The following is a 17838-nucleotide window of genomic DNA, read 5'->3' on the forward strand; positions in this document are numbered from 1 at the left end:
TATATATATATGTTCCTTAACGACATATTGCACCCGTACACTTTGGTACGGCCTAAATACGCCAGGGGCTTTAGTACCCCTCAATATGGTGTGAGAAGTCCGAACACTTTAACAAGTGCGGCACCCCGAACTTATAGCATTATATGCATCGGCTCCGAATCATGTCTTGGGTCAATAGTTGGGTTTGCCCGGCTCCTATGTTTAGGTGCCTTACGTTCCGCTATATCGGCTAAGGTAGCACTAGGAGAACCACTGCGATTGTGCCCCAGTTGAGCTGGGTCGAGCACCTCAGTGGAGAAAGCTAAAACTGACTGTCATGATGAAGCAAGAGCTGGTCGCTGTTCGAGAGGTTTTTCGAGTCCCTAACGACTTATGCCGCTTAGAGAGAGGAGCCGGCTCTGTCTAGCAAGGCGTGGATAGGGCCCCGAACTCGGTCTTCCGAATACCAGGGGCTTCTCCGAAATTTAAAATTATAGAATTCTATGGCTAAGTGAGAGTGTTCACGCATTATAGTCCGATTGCCTTGTTCGTTGGGTTGAGCGCCTCCCTCAAAGGACCCAAACATGGGAAAAAGAGCGCTCAGGTTTATCCCCAAACACCCCAGCACTAGCGGCACGGGGGCAGAAGCCGACGACTTGCCATCTCTCAGAATTGATAAACAGCCGCACAGAAGGTAATATTTTAAATTCCAACAGCATCGCGTAGCGCATATGAACAAGTTTTTAGCGCACGGGAAAAAATGAGCAAGTTTCACTAAAAAATTACATCCCTAGAACATTCATCCGCCACAAGGCAGGCACCCTTCAGAACATCCTTATAATAATTCTCGGGCTTGCGATGCTCTATCCCCGGCGATGGCCCGTCCTTCACAAGCTTCTCAGCATCCAGCTTGCCCCAGTGCACCTTAGCACGGGCAAGGGCCCTACGGGCACCTTCAATGCAGATGGAGCGCTTGATGACTTCGAGCCTTGGACAAGCCTCCACCAGTCGCCGCACCAGCCCGAAATAGCTCCCAGGCAGAGCCCCTCCAGGCCAAAGCCGAACTATGAGGCCCTTCATGGCCTGTTCGGCCGCCTTGTGGAGCTCGACCAGTTGCTTCAGCTGGTCGCTCAGGGGCACGGGGTGTCTGGCCTCAGCATACTGAGACCAGAACACCTTCTTTGTCGAGCTGCCCTCCTCGGCTCGATAGAATGCGGCGGCACCGGACACACTCCGGGGAAGATCTGCGAAAGCTCCTGGAGAGCTCCAGATTCGGGTAAGTAACAAGTAACTCACGTTTATGTGTTTGCTTTGCATAAAGAATGCCTTACTCGCCACTATCTTCTTCACCTCATCCAACTCCTGGAGGGTCTTCTGGGATTCGGCCTTGGCAGACTTGGCATTTTCAATAGCCACCGCGAGCTCGGACGCTCGCGTCTTTGAGTCAAGCTCCAAACTGTCATGTTTTTCCATGAGAGCCTGGAGATCTTGCCATACCTTGCCAACCTCGGCCTCATACTTCTCCCGCTCGGTGCGCTCCGTGGCCGCCCTCTTCTCGGCCTCGACCAGCACTTGCTTAAGGGTCGCCACCTCAGACGTGGCCCCTACAATAGCCACGATAATCCTGTCAGTTTTTGCAATTGCACCTTTTTATATATATTTAAACAAGATATTTCTTACCTTCATTGTCCTCGAGCTGCTTCTTGGCACGCCCGAGCTCTTGCTCGGACCGCTCGAGGTTCTGCTTTAGCATGTCCACTTCCGCAGTCAGTGCGGCGAACGCAAGCAGAGAAGCATGCATACGCATATTGACTCCTTTTTGTTAGACTCCCGCGAATTTTATTTGATCCTCTATTCGACTTTTCTTCCCGAACGCCAAACAGAGCATCAGGGGCTACTGTCTATGCGGTAATATTATTTACACATTCTTTACTTACCTCAAAGCCTGTTAAAAGGCTAGTACAAGCTTCAGTCAGTCTGCTCTTGGCGGACTGAACCTTCTGGACCACCGCACTCATAATGGTGCGGTGCTCCTCGTCGATGGAGGTTCCTTGGAGCGCCTCCAACAGATTGCCCGGCGCCTCCGATTGGACGGGGGTCACCGGCACGGTGGGCTTGCTCCTCTTGGAAGGAGGTCCCCCGCCGGACTCTGGAACCTTTGAAGGTTTCGGAGCGGTGTCCGTCCTAGAGCCGGACTTGGAGCCCTGGGGGGTTTTATCCCCTTTACTCCTGGAGTCCTGGAACACGCTCCGGGGAAGATCTGCAAACGCTCCTGGAGAGCTCCGGATTCGGGTAAGTAACAAGTAACTCACGTTTATGTGTTTGCTTTGCATAAAGAATGCCTTACCAGCCGCTATCTTTTTCACCTCATTCAAATCCTGGAGGGTCTTCTGGGATTCAGCCTTGGCAGACTTGGCATTTTCAATAGCCGCCGCGAGCTCGGACGCTCGCGTCTTCAAGTCAAGCTCCAAACTCTCATGCTTTTTCATGAGAGCCTGGAGCTCTTGCCGCACCTTGCCAACCTGGGCCTCATACTTCTCCCGCTCGGTGCGCTCCGTGGCCGCCCTTTTCTCGGCCTCGAGCAGCGATGGCTTAAGGGTTGCCACCTCAGACATGGCCCCTACAATAGCCATGATAATCCTATCATTTTTTGCAATTGCACCTTTTTATATACATTTAAACAAGGTATTTCTTACCTTCATTGTCCTCGAGCTACTTCTTGGCATGCCCGAGCTCTTGCTCGAACCGCTTGAGGTTCTGCTTTAGCGTGTCCACTTCCGCAGTCAGTGCGGCGGACGCAAGCAGAGAAGCCTGCATACGCATATTGACTCCTTTTTGTTAGACTCCTGCGAATTTTATTTGATCCTCTATTCGGCTTTTCTTCCCGAACGCCAAACAGAGCATCAGGGGCTACTGTCTATGCGGTAATATTATATATACATTCTTTACTTACCTCAAAGCCTGTTAAGGGCTTCTTTGGATCACAGGATTTGCAAAACAAAGGAATAGGAAAAATGGAGGATTTGATTGCCATGACATAGCCAATCATGTGGATTTTTTCCAGAGGTCGGACCTCATGTGTAAATTCCTTTGGAATTAGCACCTTAAAGACCCAATCCTGAGGAATTTTAATGGCCCAATCCTTTGATCCAAATGCGTTTCATAGGAAACAATCCTGAGGATTGATATCCCATGAAAATCCTGTGAAAATCCTCCAATCCAAAAAATGCCTAAAAGGCTAGTACAAGATTCAGTCAGTCCGCTCTGAACCTTCTCGACCACTGCACTCATAATGGTGCGGTGCTCCTCGTCGATGGAGGCGCCTTGGAGCGCCTCCAACAGATTGTCCGGTGCCTCCGGTTGGACGGGGGTCACCGGCACGGTGGGCTCGCTCCTCTTGGAAGGAGGTCCCCCGCCGGACTCTGGAACCTTTGAAGGTTCCGGAGCGGTGTCCGGCCTAGAGCCGGACTTGGAGCCCTGGGGGGTTTTATCCCCTTTACTCCTGGAGTCCGGGAGGTCGCCTTGCGGCGCCTCCAGGACCACCTCCTCCCGGCTTGGAACCTGTTGGGACAACACTTCGGTGTCGTCCGTAGGGCGGGGGGAGGAAGCCGTCGGAAGCGAGTTCACATCCGACGAGTCCAGTGAGCCGCTTGACGACGCGTTGAGCCGGTCTTTGGGTGGGCTGCATAAACATATTCGACATAAGGGAAAGATGTGCAATAAACGAATACTATGAATTACTCTGGTATCCGGATACTTACGATTTTGCCAGGGGCTTGGCCCTGGGCGGCCACTCTTCTCCGCCGTCGTCGGCGTCGGTGGAGTAGTCCGGAGGAAGCTTTTTCCCCTTCTTGGACCCTCCGGCCTCCCCAGAGAGGGCGGCCTTCCTTTTCTTCTCTCCTCCCGCTGGAGGGGGAGAGGTCTCTTCTTCTTCCTCCTCGTCTTCACGGGACGAATGCGCCTCGGAACCGTTGGATGATGGATCTGACACCTCCTGGCGCCGGGCACTCTTTCGAGTCCCCGTGGACTTTCTCGCGGCCTTCTTCTCCGGCACCACATAGGGTGCCGGAACCAGCAGCTTCGCCAACCGAGCATCCGCTGGGCCTTCGGGCAAAGGAGCTGGACAGTTGATCTGTCCGGACATCACTTGCCAATCCTGTCAAAGGTAAGGGAGCTTAGATCCCGCATGGAGTCAAACTATGAAAAACTGATACCCTGTTAAAGGAAAAAACAGCTTACCGCATGAGCATGACGCTGCGTACTGAATCCACGATCCTCGGTAGCGGATGCGGGGGCCTCGGCGCCCTTGAAAAGCACCTTCCAGGCATCTTCGTACGTCGTGTCGAAGAGTCTGCTCAGAGTTTGATGCTGCGCCGGGTCGAACTCCCACAGGTTGAAAGCCCGTTGTTGACACGGGAGGATTAGGCGGATGATCATAACCTGGACTACGTTGACAAGTTTGAGCTTCTTGTCCACCAGGGTTTGGACGCATGTTTGGAGTCCGGTCAGCTCTCCTTTTTTACCCCACGACAGGCCCGTCTCCTTCCAGGAGGTGAGCCGTGTAGGGGGTCCGGATCGAAACTCGGGGGCTGCGACCCATTCGGGGTCACGCGGCTCGGTGATGTAAAACCACCCCGATTGCCACCCATTCAGGGTCTCTACAAAGGAGCCCTCGAGCCATAAGACGTTGGCCATCTTGCCCACCATGGCGCCTTCGCACTCCGCCTGGTTTTCGCGCAGCACCTTCGGCTTGACATTAAAAGTCTTGAGCCATAGGTCGAAATGGGGGCGGATGCGGAGGAAAGCCTCGCACACGACGATAAACACCGAGATGTTGAGGACAATGTTCGGCGCCAGATCGTGGAAATCTAGGCCGTAGTAGAACATGAGCCCCCGGACAAATGGGTGAAGAGGGAAGCCCAGTCCGCGGAGGAAATGGGGGAGGAACACCACCCTCTCATAGGGCCTAGGGGTGGGGATGAGCTTCCCCTTTTCGGGAAGCTGGCACGCAATGTCGTTAGACAAGTATCCGGCCTTCCTCAGTTTTTTGATGTGTCCCTCCGTGACGGAGGAGACCATCCACTTGCCTCCCGCTCCGGACATGGCTGGAGAAGGTTGAGGTGGGGAGTTCGGACTTGGGTGCTGGAGCTCGAGTGCGCGAGAATGGATAAGCAAGGGAGGAAGAAGGTGTAGGTTAAAGGGTGGATCCTTATCCCCTTATATGGGTGGACGCAACTACGTGTCCCCACCAGCCTGGTAAAACTCGCTTATCTCCAAGCGCCGTAATCAATGGCGTGGTTGGGTTACCCACGCCCGTATTGATGAGAATCCCGGAATAAGGGGGCACGATCTCTGCTTTAACAAGACGTGCCAAGGAAACCGCCTCGCATGACACACTAAGGTGGGATAATGAAACGACTTGGATAAAGGCTTGGCCGTGGTGTGTCACACTACGGAATACGTCAGCAGATTAGATTTGTGTAAATATTATTCTCTCTATGGCAATATGTGGAAACTTATTTTGCAGAGCCGGACACTATCTTTGTGTTCAAAATCTTCTATGAAGTACTTGGAGGAGGAACACGCCTTGCAATGTCGAAGACAATCTGCGCGCTGGACTCGTCGTCATTGAAGCCTGGTTCAGGGGCTACTGAGGGAGTCCTGGATTAGGGGTGTCCGGATGGTCGGACTATACCTTCAGCCGGACTCCTAGACTATGAAGATACAAGATTGAAGACTTCGTCCCGTGTCCGGAAGGGACTTTCCTTGGCGTGGAAGGCAAGCTTGGCGATATGGATATGCAGATCTCCTACCATTGTAACCGATTTTGTGTAACCCTAACCCTCTCCAGTGTCTATATAAACCGGAGGGTTTTAGTCCATAGGACAACATACACAACAACAATCATACCATAGGCTAGCTTCTAGGGTTTAGCCTCTCCGATCTCGTGGTAGATCTACTCTTGTACTACCCATATCATCGATATTAATCAAGCAGGATGTAGGGTTTTACCTCCATCGAGAGGGCCCGAACCTGGGTAAAACTTCATGTCCCTTGCCTCCTGTTACCATCCGGCCTAGACGCACAGTTCGGGACCCCCTACCCGAGATCGGCCGGTTTTGACACCGACACCACCCGACATGCTGTGGTATTTTTCGTGTCCATTTTGAGAGAAGGCGCACTCGAATAACAGCCAACAAAGGCATTTTGAAAAAATAGTTGTCACTTTAATATCTCAACTGTTTGTATAATTCAAACCATGTGCATTCTGTTAACCATTCATGTGACCCCACGTGTCTTGGTTTTAATGGCTATAGGAGGTGCCATGTGGACAGTTGCTTGACTAAATGGGAGGCGTGCGAGCGCAGTCCGGTGCGCAGGCTCATCGAGAAGCGTGCAAGCTGTTCAACGCAGGATCTGTGCATCTCTTCAACGCAAACAGTTCAGACTACGGAATGCAAATTAAAGCCAGACTTCGGCACTAATCCAAGAGACACTACGATTTATCAAAATATGTAGCTAAAAATCAATAGCACTATCTAATATTTGCAACTAAAATTCAGTAATTAAGCATAGATTTCATTCATAGATTAAGCAGTCGTTCTCACCGAGAAGCGAGACTGCCTTGGACTGTCGCCCGCCTTGCTCCCACTGGTCGGTATTAATGGCGCGACCGAGCGGCCTCACCTAGATTATGGGCACAGTGTAGGTCTTGGCACTAGAATCTGTCGGCCCCAATGTGGACCAAGTTGTCAGTTGCCTGAGATGCTTTCCGTGCCTGAAGAAGTTGTATATCGAGTTGATGTTCCTTTTCTGTTAAATGTTAACAATAAGGGAGTTCAATTTTTTTTCACCTTTTCCCAAGTTTACAATGACAATGTACTATGATTTCTGAAGGAATTTTGGAGGATTTTAGGGCATACACCCCCACCACATATTGGTTGCTTGATTCATATGGTTACAATCCATAAGCATTTCTCCTTTGTATTCATTTGTACTAGTTTTCTTAGGGATTTTTTCATCCAATCCAACCTCTTGTGAAGAAGCTACATGTTTCTAGATTGTAAACAAATTCCCATGTTAATCATATCAGATCAAAGATGGCACGTTGGTGCATTTTGCAAATCCTGCAAACCAAATGGGCACGTAGAAGTGTTCAAAACTGCATGTAGGCACTAAAACATTCTCTTCTTTTGCAGATAATAATAGGCCCGGAGGTGTATAATGTTTATAACGACAATCACATCAAATGCCTAGATCTGCATCTCTCAAATATTACTTTGAACTCCTACCAAGGAACCTTACCAGAGATTACACTCGCTAGGTTCTTTCTTGCCAGAGCAAAGGTGTTGAGGGTACTGAGGTTGAACACGCATTTAATTAGGAAAGATGAATGGTATGTTGATCAGAGCCGTCAGGTACTGCAGAATGGAAGAGGCTCCAAAAAAGCTAAACTTCATATTGGAAGAGCATATGGCAAAGCAATTGGAAGTCATTGTGTCAAACCCATACATGACTTGTCAGGGGCTGTTCCCTTTTCAGACGTCACGATGTTTGGAATGTTTGAATTTGGGCATTGTAATCTTTGAATTTAAACCTTGCAATATTAATGGTATTTGTTATATAACGTAATTGGATGTTTTGTCTAATCGATATATGGGTATCCCGATGCAATGTTTGAATTTGGCGCGCTCTGCCACCGGTTGGGCGCGCACACGATCACGTCGAGGGCCCCATATGCATGCGGTTGCGCCGCGCGCGTTGCCACGCAATGCAGTTACGTGCGACACGATGGAGTTATGTGCTGCAAATTAGAACTAACATCAGGGCCTGCCAATATTCCCGGTCGTCCGGCTTCCCCTTTAATTTCCGCGGCTATTATAACTTTTGTCTCTTCAACCTCTCAATCGTGCCCCACAACACAACAAGCACACCCACGATGACACATAGAGAGGGGATGTCTAGCGGCGCTCCAATGGAGTTCGGCGAGTGAGGGAGTCCTGGATTAGGGGGTCTCCGGACAGCCGGACTATCTCATTGGCTGGACTGTTAGACTATGAAGATACAAGATCGAAGACTTCGTCTCGTGTCCGGATGGGACTCTACTTGGCGTGGAAGGCAAGCTAGGCAATACGTATATGGATATCTCCTCCTTTGTAACCGACCTTGTGTAACCCTAACCCTCTCCGGTGTCTATATAAACCAGAGGATTTTAGTCCGTAGGACAACAATCACAACATACAATCATACCGTAGGCTAGCTTCTAGGGTTTAGCCTCTCTGATCTCGTGGTAGATCTACGCTTGTAACACCCATATCTTCAAATATTAATCAAGCAGGACGTAGGATTTTACCTCCATCAAGAGGGCCCGAACCTGGGTAAAACTTCGTGTCCCTTGCCTCCTGTTACCATCCGGCCTAGACGCACAGTTCGGGACCCCCTACCCGAGATCCGCCGGTTTTGACACCGACATTGGTGCTTTCATTAAGAGTTCCACTGTGCCATCGCCACAAGGAAGGATGTCTCGTCCCGTCTTTAAATACGGCACTATCACTGAGGGAGCTCTGGCTATCGGCCAAACTCTCCGGCTAGGTGGTTTTCTAATGACCGCCTGTTCGGTCGTTGCGTCGATGATGACTTCTCGGGTCATCGAAAGCAATCTTCACATCAATTCGGGACTCGCCGAGCAGTTAGATCCAATGGAGCTCTCTTCACTGAACGAGCTCTTGGATCGCATCGCCACCCTAGGAGTCACTACAAACTACGATCAGATTGGGCCTAAACCTGATCTGAGAGAAATTAACTCTCCCCAGGTCACCCATCACATTGCAGTGGTGGAAGAACAATACGGTAAAACTTCATCTGTCTTAAGGACTAGCTACGTACGGATTCCCGATCCCTCCAAGCCGGATACCCGCGGAGGGGAGGATGTCACTCAAAGCCTGATCCTAGAATCAGGCAGCAAGCCAGATTTACCGGAAAACATCCAAGAATCCAAACTTTCGAGTTCGGAAACTCCTTGGCCACTGAGCCTCAGATGGGTGAGGATTCGGATTTAATTCCACCCACCCACCCAAACGTACGCGATCTATACCAAATTGGGCAAGAGCCAGCAGAAACAATACACCATTACTGGGCCAGATTCCTCCTGGTCAAGAACAGGATAAAAGACTGCCACGAGGAAGACGCAATTTCACTCTTCTGCAATAATTGCACGGACAAGGGAATCCTCAATGCCATAAGTCGTCGCGAAATTACACGCTTCGAAGACTTGGCGTCCATAGTACGAAAGTACTGTGCTATGGAAAGCGCCTGGAAAACCGAAATAAAATTCTGGGATAATCCGGCCCTAAATACAAACCTAGTCCGAAATAAAAGGGTGCATTACCACAATACACCTGGCTTAACTACCAAAAAGCAAAAGCCCTCTACGGGGCAAGGAACCGTATTGGAGGGATGGCTCAACGGACCCTGCAAAATTCATAGTACAGCGGATGCGATACCAATGCACAGCCTTAGAGCATTCTGGATACTCCGGCAGGTGTCCAAAAGTGGTGAGAATCTACTCCTCCCAAAACCCACAGAGCACCACCCTGAGGACAACAGTACGGTCTTGACGGTCTTCGAGACCTTCGCGTCAAATAAAAGATGGAAGCGAACACTCCGCAGCACGTCCGAAATCTACCACATAGCAGAAACAAATCCTTGGAGCGACATGGCTATTACCTTCAATGCCAGTGACGAACCTAAGTTCCAAATAGCCCGAGTACCAGCCGCACTGGTCCTCAGTCCAATTGCGGATGACTTTCGACTCACCAAGGTACTCATGGACGGCGACATCGGATTAAACCTCATCTACGAGAAAACTCTTCAAAAGATGGAAATAGACTGGAGCTGCATTAAGCAAAGCAGCACAACCTTTAGAGGAATCATCCCCAGTCGGGAAGCACGCCGCGCTGGAAAAATCACACTAGACATGGTATTCGGCACGCCGTATAATTACACGTCCGAAGAAGTTACATTCCAAGTGGCCCCGTTCAGCAGCGGATACCACGCTCTATTAGGGCGGGAGGCATTTACAATCTTCCAAGCCATACCCCATTACGGGTACATGAAGCTCAAAATGCCCGGGCCCAACAGAATCATCACTCTTGTTAGTGATCTGGACATAGCACTCCGCGCCGAAAACAAGACAGCTGCACTGGCCCTTGAGGCACTATCCGAAGCCCTAGCGGCTGAAGAACTAACCACGCTGCGCTCCATGGTGAATAGGGACGATGTGATACTCGATAAAAGATCTAAGTCCACCTCCTTTAAGCCGGCGGACGAAATAGTCAAATTCCAAGTCCATCCAACGGACCCTACAAAAACAGCTTCCATCGGGGCACAATTAAAACCTGATGTTGACGCTGCACTGCAAGAGTTCCTACGCGAGAACTGGGACATTTTTGCCTGGCACCCTTCAGACATGCCAGGAATCCCACGCAGGCTGGCTGAGCACAGCCTAAATATCCTAAAAGGATTCAAGCCAGTCAAGCAGGCTCTTCGACGTTTCTCTGAGCCTAAAAGACAAGCCATGGGAGAGGAACTAGCCAAGCTATTGGAAGCCGAATTCATCAGAGACATAAAACATCCGGATTGGCTAGCAAACCTGGTGATGGTGCCAAAGAAGGACAAATCCTGGCGCTTGTGCGTCGACTTTAAGGACCTTAATAAGGCCTGCCCAAAGGATCCCTTCCCCCTCCCCCGCATCAATCAAATCATCGATGCTACCGCAGGAGGCCTGCCCAAAGGATCCCTTCCCCCTCCCCCGCATCGATCAAATCATCGATGCTACCGCAGGACACGATTCATTGTGTTTCCTCGACGCATACTCCGGCTACCATCAAATCAAAATGGCAGAGCCAGACCAAGCTGCAACGGCATTCATCACACCATACGGCCCATTCTGCTTCAACATAATGCCCTTCGGGCTAAAAAACGCCGGTGCAACATATCAGCGCATGATTCAGACATGCCTGGCAAACTAGATCGGCAAAACAGTGGAGGCATACATGGATGACATGGTCGTTAAAACCAAGCATGTCGACACCCTAGTAGATGACTTGAGGGTCACATTCGATAACCTCCGAACATATGACATCAAGCTCAATCCGGAAAATGCGTTTTCGGCGTACCAGTAGGAAAGCTCCTGGGATTCATCGTCTCCAGTAGAGGTATTGAAGCTAATCCGGCCAAAATCCGAGCGTTGTCACAGTTGGATACCCCAACTAACCTCAAACAAATACAAAAATTAACTGGATGCGTGGCGGCTCTAAGCCGCTTTATCTCCCGCTTGGGAGAAAAGGCATTACCCCTTTATCGCCTCCTACGGTGCACCGAACACTTCGAGTGGATGGACGCCGCCACGGCCGGACTGAACGAGATAAAAGCCATATTGGCAACAAACCCAGTCCTGGCCGCGCCAAACACTGGCGAACCAATGCTATTATACATTGCGGCAACTCATCAAGTAGTAAGCGCAGTGCTTGTCGTCGAGCGAGAAGCGAACGGACACAAATCCCCCCTTCAAAAGCCGGTTTACTACGTGTCCATAGTCCTTACCCCATGCAAATCACGGTACCCGCATTATTAAAAGATAGCGTACGTGGTATTTATGGCATCCCGGAAGCTGCGACACTACTTTCAGGAGTGTTCGATAACGTTAGCCTCGGAAGTACCACTCAACGATATTATAAACAACCGCGACGTGACGGGCTGGATTGCCAAATGGGCCATTGAGCTCCTCCCGTTCGACATAACTTACAAACCTCGGTGAGCTATTAATCGCAAGTTTTGGCTGACTTCGTCGCTGAATGGACGGAAGCTGAACTCCCTAAAGAGTACGACACATATTCAAACTGGATCATGCACTTCGACGGCTCCAAAATGTTGGCTGGTCTGGGGGCTGGCGTCGTTTTGACATCCCCAACAGGAGACACCATCCAATACGTACTGCAGATAATGTATACAGACTCCAACAATGCAGCCAAATATGAGGCCCTCCTCCATGGTCTCCGGATGGCAGTATCCATGGGCATTCAATGCCTAGAGGTGCGCGGGGATTCAAACCTCGTGATATCCCAAATAAATGGAGACTTTGATGCCAAGGATCCAAAAATGGCCACTTATCGCAATGCCGTCCTAAAAATGTCAGCTCGGTTTGAATGGCTCGAATTTCACCATGTGGCTCGGGAAAACAATCAGGCCGTGGATATCCTCGCCCGCATTTGCGCCAAACGCGACGCGGTCCCTCCCAACATTTTTCTGGAAAGGATTTTCAAGCCATCCATAGCATGGGAAGGGGACACCGGTAACAACAGTTTGGACCCGGCCAAAATACCCGATACCGAACTCCCTGACACAATCGGAGGCTCCGCCACCGAAATAACACAATCAGCCCACGAAATAATGGCCATCATTGCCCCGTGGACAGAACCATTCCTGGCCTACTTAACTAGACAGGAACTCCCGGGGGACCAAAATGAAGCACGCTGCATAGTGCGGCGATCAAAGGCCTATAGGGTCCACGAGGGAGAATTATACAAAAAAGCGCTACCAGAGTCCTTCAACGGTGCATCTCCGAAGAGGAGGGACGGAACCTTTTGGCAGAAATTCATGGCAGACTCGGCGGTCATCACGCCGCACCCCGGGCTCTTGTGAGCAAGGCCTTCCGTACATGATTCTATTGGCCAACGGCCCGGGCGGACGCACAGGACTTAGTCCAGCGTTGCGCCGGTTGCCAGCTCTTTGCAAATCAAAGCCATATGCCACCCACCGCCCTCCGAACAATCCCCATTACATGGCCCTTTGCAGTTTGGGGGCTTGACATGGTTGGACCCCTTAAAGGTGGAACCCACAAGAAAAAAAATACTTATTGGTCATGGTGGATAAATTCACCAAATGGATAGAGGCCAAACCCGTTAAAACAGCCGAATCCGGACCGGTGATAGACTTCATATCCGAGGTTGTACATCGCTACGGCGTCCCCCACATCATCATCACTGATAATGACACGAACTTCACGGCCGATGAGGTAAAACTCTGGTGCAGCAAAATGGGCATCAGGCTTGACTATGCTTCAGTCTACCACCCACAAACCAACGGTCAAGTTGAACGAGCAAATGGTATTATAATGAGCGGCATTAAACCTAGACTAGTGCGCTCCTTAACAGAGTCTGACACGCACTGGGTCGAGGAGCTCGACTCCGTACTCTGGGGGCTGCGGACCACGCCGAATCGTAGTACCGGATACACACCATTTTTATGGTGTACGGCGCAGAGGCAGTCCTGCCCTGTGACACAATTCATGACTCACCTCGAGTGCACATGTACGAAGAAAGAGAAGCCGAGCTCGATCGGCAGGACAGTCTGGACATCTTGGAGGAAGAGCGCGATGTAGCCAAAGCCCGTTCCGCATTTTACCAGCAACAGGCTCGCAGATACCAAAGCAGAGAAGTACGAGCCAAAATTTATAACATTGGCGAACTAGTTCTCCGGCTGCCGGATAAGAAAAAGAACAAGCTAGAGCCCAAATGGGAAGGTCCCTTCATCATCGACCAAGTTCTGACTGGCGGAGCGTATCGACTGCAGGATGCATCGACTAGTCGACTCGAGCCGAACCCATGGAACGCAACCAGGCTCAGAAGATTCTACGCCTAGCACCGGACTTTATGTTAGTCCCCTCCCTCTGCCCATTTTCTGCATATGTGTTGTCCATCTTGTTTCCCTTTCTTTCTTTTATTCCTCTAGACCTTCACGGGTCACCTTGTGCCTCACTTGTACATTATAGAGGTGCTAGCCGCACTATCTACACCTGTGGGCTTCTTTCACAGAAGCTTAAATTATTTACCTGGGCATCACGCCCAACACATGCGTTATACTTCCGCATGTACCTTTTTTCACCATTATATGCATCGATATGACTTAAGTTTTGGCCAACCTGGGTTGCCTGGCTCTTGTATTTATGCCCTACGTTCCCGTTAATTCGTCTAGGGCATAAGGGGAGCACCTCCGCGATTGTTACCGCCGTGTCAGATGGACGTGTACCTCAGACTGGGTGAAGCCGAAAGCTAGCGTTCTTAAGAGAATATTTGGCTGGTGAACAAAAGATGACTTTTATTTATTAACCATATCTGCCCCCAGACGTTTTTACTGCGCTTTTTGTCGCAGTCCGGACATGCACTTTAGGGCATGCCTACCCAGGAAGGAAACCTTAACGGAACTATTCTCTCTGGAAGATGTTTCTTACTACCCATGTAATATAACATAACTAGTTGGGCACTTATCTGATAAAGCACTAATGACCCCTACGCCTGGTCTCCATGCATGCCTCGGTTCTTATATAACCGAGAGGGTATTCGGATACACTCCAGACTATCGGGTCCCGAGGTCGAAGCGAAAAGGTCCGCCACGACAAACGATCTAGAATCCGGCTAGAAGACATCATATATGTCACTTTACAATTACATAGTCAATTTGACTGGTTGAATTCCTCTTCAATGCCCTCCAATAGGCTGTCCAGTCTACAGTCCTGTTGGGAATACTTTGCGGCCAATTCTACTTGGCCGTACACTAAATTCACAGGGATATCCTTGCCGTCAGGCCCCACAGGTCCGACTTCGGCCATGTGGTTTGGATCAGCCTTCATGTACCGTGTCTTCACCATTGCCCAAGCCTCCCTGGCGCCCTGACGGCAGGCCGATATCTTCCATAATCGGAAACGCCGCCGTGCTCCCTTCAGCTTTTCCGCAAGCTCTCCAAGGCCTTCGGGTATGGAGACGGACGGCCACAAGGCATGGGCAACGCCTTGCATCACGTGTCGAACTCGTTCGTGCAACTGTGCGAGCTCGGGAAGAAGATCACCCGTTGAACTAGGCATCTCCTCGGTAGGACGTCCTGTTAGCATACCTACAGACATAACTCTGTCAGCCAGCTTCCTCGCCGAACTCTTTGTCAAAGTTCGTTCAAGCACTTACTAAATATCCCGCGTCGAAGCCGCCGATTCTCCTTAACAGCTTTTAGTTCCACGCCCAGCTTGGTGTTGGCATCTTGGAGATCATTCTTCTCCTGCCTCACCCTCGTTAGCATGCTCTCACCAGCCTTCAGCTGGCGTATGAGCTGCTGCTTATCCGCATTCACTCCAGCGTCATCTGCAATTTTATCGTCAGATTTGCATATAAAGCCGCACTCTACTATGATACTTATCATTGGACGGATATGTTACCAGTAGAGGTCTCCTTGGGCTCCCCTGCGGCGGAAAGTGCGGCCTGAAGTTGGGCTTTGCACTCTTCCAGCTCCTGGGACAGTTGAGTATTCTTTTCTGTAAGAACCTACATAACAAATGATCCTTAAATCAGTTATCCTAACTATTTCAAGTCTCAGGGGCTACTAATATATATAATCATCAAATTTTCTCACCCGTATGTCTTTTACATACTGCTCCGCGGCTCTGGCTAGACCATTTTGAGCAGCATGGAGGTGCACATCTCCCGAGTTGAAGGCATCTAAAGCCTCGTGGGAGAAACAAGCGTCATGAAGAACAGTCCGGCGACGCCTATGGTTCATGGCACTTTCCACCTCGGAAGGGGTGGCGGACAGTCTATCTGTATCCTCTTTCGGAGGAGTACCCGGTGCACGCCTTGTACTTGTTCCCACTCCTGACTCCGGCCTTGGAGCCTGGCTTGTGGAGGCGTGGTTGGTAGCCTCTCCGGGTATAGTCCGGCGAGCGCTCTTTCTCCTGAAAAGAAGGCATGGGCATTAATATGCCTCGGTAAATAATGTCTTGCAATAAATACGGTGCGCTATACTGCTGCGCCGACGCCTCAATCCAGACTGCGGATCTTTTCAGCCTGCCTGGCCTAGCGGCCCCTTGTTGGCTAGTTGCCATAGGTTCGGCCTTCTGCCCCGAGGACCTCCCCTGCAAGACACGGCTGTTATACAACAATAAAAAAGAGCACAAGGACGGGTCCCTTTTTAAGTGTTGGGATTTCAGTCTCAGTCACCTGTGAGGTTGGAACTAGCCCAGGGTAATCGGCCATAATGGCCACCAAGGTATTGTCATTACTCCCTTGGTAAAAAAAACCCGTCGATCAGCTCCACGGGTATGTCCGGATCCTCTTGGGAGGCCGGGTCAAGGGACCGTCCAGGGTCCTCGGGCTGTGGAGGAGGGCTGTTTATCTCCTTTACTGCCTGGCGCAGCTCCTGTGATGAAATCGCTAGAATGAATACTTAAACTACGGGAATACGAAACGGATGGGCGAGAAAAATCTCCGCTTACCCTGCTCGGAGGATTGTACATGGAGAATCCGCCCTGCGGGTTGATACGGAGGAATTCCTCCTCTTCTCCCTTGTACAAAGTGGACAAGATCTTTATTAGATAAGCAGCCGATCCCGGCCCTTTGCGGCCGTGGCGGGTGGGTCATCCTCCCCGTTGAAGTCCCACATGGGGTGGCCTCTGTACTGGAGTGGCTACACCCCCCGCATAATGCATATAGCCATGACCTCGATCATGGTCAATCCGGATGGAGCTAAAGAGTTTATCCGGCTCATCAGATAAAGAATGTCCCGGTCGTCTTCCTCCAGGGGGCTCCATGGACGCCAGCTCTGGCGCTTCTTCAAAGGGGCGTTGTCAAACTCAGGAAGGCCGATCCGAATAGGGTCCGGAAGGGGGACATCTTCTATATAAAACCATTCGGAAGGCCAGTCTACGGACGTCCTCTTTGGGGTCCCGGATAGGTATCCGATCCCAGTGATACGCCACACTTCGGCTCCGCCCACTTGATATATTGATCCCTTCTTAGAACGGGGCACAAGGCAGAACAACTTCTTCCACAGAGCAAAATGAGCCTCACAGCCCAAAAATAACTCGCAAAGGGCTACGAATCCTGCGATGTGCAGCAGGGAAGTAGGCGTAAGGTTGTGCAGCTGGAGGCCATAGAACTCCATAAGCCCTCAGAGAAACGGATGGATTGGGAATCCGAGCCCTCTTACCAGATAAGGGACAAGGCACACCCGCTCTCCCTTGGAGGGATTGGGACGGCTCTCTGCTTGCTCTCCGCCATTATAGGTGGCAAGCCCGGCTCGAACCGGGACCAGGTACGCCGGGGGAAGAAATCCCTTGGACTAAAGCATCACCAATTTGCTGTGCGGGATGGAACATCTCCCCCAATCTCCAGACTTGGAACTAGGGGTGCGAGAGGAGGCGCTATGTCGACCGGCCATGGTGGAATGGATCTCTGTCGGGCACACTCCGATGAAGACTCGTCAAGGGAGGATGATGTGATTTGGATCTGAATCCTCGTCTTTTTAAATAGGCGGCTCATTTGCATAGCTAGGGGGTAAATGCGAAAACACCCTGGCTCTTCGCATTTGCTCGACACGTGGAAAGTGGCCATTATTGGGCGTAGAAGCCAAGAAGTACGAACCATCACAACGAACCAGACATTATTTTGACAGGTACACAGAATTTGGAGAAGGAACCCGCCTTGCAATGCCGAAGACAACTGTGCGCCGGACTCATCGTCATTGAAGCCTGGTTCGGGGGATACTGAGGGAGTCCTGGATTAGGGGGTCTCCGGACAGCCGGACTATCTCCATTGGCCGGACTGTTAGAATATGAAGATACAAGATTGAAGACTTCGTCTCGTGTCCAGATGGGACTCTACTTGGCGTGGAAGGCAAGCTAGGCAATACGTATATGGATATCTCCTCCTTTGTAACCGACCTTGTGTAACCCTAACCCTCTCCGGTGTCTATATAAACCGGAGGATTTTAGTTCGTAGGACAACAATCACAACATACAATCATACCGTAGGCTAG

General features: G+C 50.6%; 1 pseudogene; it reads left to right on the forward strand.

Annotated features, from left to right (window-relative positions):
- Positions 1-14208, forward strand: part of LOC119299622 — a 27869-nt pseudogene extending 13661 nt beyond the window's left edge.
- Positions 14209-17838: the final 3630 nt, after the last annotated feature.

Source organism: Triticum dicoccoides, chromosome 5A, assembly GCF_002162155.2.
Source record: "Triticum dicoccoides isolate Atlit2015 ecotype Zavitan chromosome 5A, WEW_v2.0, whole genome shotgun sequence".
Classification (NCBI taxonomy): domain Eukaryota; kingdom Viridiplantae; phylum Streptophyta; class Magnoliopsida; order Poales; family Poaceae; genus Triticum; species Triticum dicoccoides.